Below are 1,904 nucleotides of genomic sequence, written 5' to 3'. Positions count from 1 at the left end.
CTGAACTGAACAGAGAATTCTCAACAGAAGAAGTTCAAATGGCCAAAAGACACTTAAGGTCATGCTCAACCTCCTTAGCGATCAGGGAAATACAAATCAAAACAACTTTGAGACACCATCTTACACCTGTTAGAATGGTTAAAATCAAAAACACCAATGATAGACCTGGATGGAGGGGGTGTTCCCACAGGGCAGGTAACCCTGTCTGCTCTTTGGACTGGAGAGTGAGGGGGAGAGGAGTGGTGGGAGGGGGAGGAGAGTGGAGGGAATGGGAGAGGAGTGAGAGGAGGGGGAGGAAAATGGGAGGCAGGGAAGAGGCAGAAATTCTATCAATAAAAAAATTAAATAAAAAAACAAAGTATTAATGCATGGAGGAACCAAAACAAAAAGAGAATGGATAAAAAAAACATGATCCAACATTCTGCTGTTTACAAGAAACACACCTCAAGCTCAAAGACAGACACTACCTCAAACTAAAGGGTTGGGAAAAGGCTTTCCAATTAAACCCCACACTCTAATAGTAAGAGATTTCAACACTCCTCTCTAACCAATGGACTGGTCAACCAGAGAGAAACTTAACAGAGAAATAGGAGAACTAACGGACAAATGAACCAAAGGGATTTAACAGATATCTATAGAACATTCCACCCAAATAGAAAAGAATATATTTTTTTTTCTCAGCATCTCATGGAACCTTCTCAAAAATTGATCACATAATTGGCAACAAAGCAAACACTCATAGATACAAACAAATTGTAGTAACCACCTGTGTACTATCAGATCACCATGGAATAAAGTTATAATTCAACAACAATTCTACCCCCAGAAAGCCTACAAACTCATGGAAACAGAACAGTCAACTACTGAACCACCCCTGGGTCAAGGAAGAAATAAAGAAAGAAATTGAAGTCTTCCTTGAATTCAATGAAAATAAAGACACAACATACCCAAACCTATGGAACACTGTGAAAGCAGGGCTAAGAGGAAAGTTTATAGCACTAAGTGGCGACATAAAGCTAATGGAGAAAGCACACATTAGAGACTTAACAGCACACCTGAAACCTCTAGGAAAAAAAAAGAAGCAGACTCACCCAGGAGGAGTATAAGACTGGAAATAATCAAACTGAAGGTTGAAATCAACAAAATAGAAACACAGAAAACAATCCAAAAAATAAATAAAATAAAAGGCTGTTTCTAAAAGAAAATCAGCAAGATTAACAAACCCCTATCCAATCCAATAAAACAGCAAAGAGAGAACATGCATATTAACAAGATCAGAAATTAAAAAGGAGGACATAATCACAAACACAGAAAAAATTCTGAGAATCATTAGATCTTACTATAAAAGGCTGTATGCCAAAAAATTGAAAAATGTAAAAGAAATGGACATTTTTTAGATAAGTACCATATACCAAAATTAAATCAAGACGAGGTGAACAATTTAAATAGACCTGTAAGTCACGAGGAATTAGAAGCTGTCATCAAAAGCCTCCCTACCAAAAAAGACCAGGACCAGATGGTTTCAATACAGAATTCTACCAGAACTTCCAAGAAGACCTAATACCTATACTCCTTAATGTGTTTCACAAATTAGAACCAGAAGAGTCGTTGCCAAATTCCTTTTATGAAGCTACAGTTATCCTGATACCACAACCACACAAAGACTCAACCAAGAAAGAGAATTACAGACCAACCTCACTCATGAACATCGAAGCAAAAATTCTCAATAAAATGCTGGCAAACCAAATACAAGAACACATTAAAATAATTATCCAGTATGATCAAGTAGGCTTCATCCCAGAAATGCAAGGCTGGCTCAACATATGAAAATCTATCAATGTAATCCATCATATAAATAAACTGAAAGTAAAAACCATGTGACAATTTCATTAGATGCTGAAAAA

Source organism: Microtus ochrogaster, unplaced genomic scaffold (genome assembly GCF_000317375.1).
Source record: "Microtus ochrogaster isolate Prairie Vole_2 unplaced genomic scaffold, MicOch1.0 UNK205, whole genome shotgun sequence".
Taxonomy (NCBI): Eukaryota; Metazoa; Chordata; class Mammalia; order Rodentia; family Cricetidae; genus Microtus; species Microtus ochrogaster.
Note: the sequence above shows the minus strand (reverse complement) of the source record.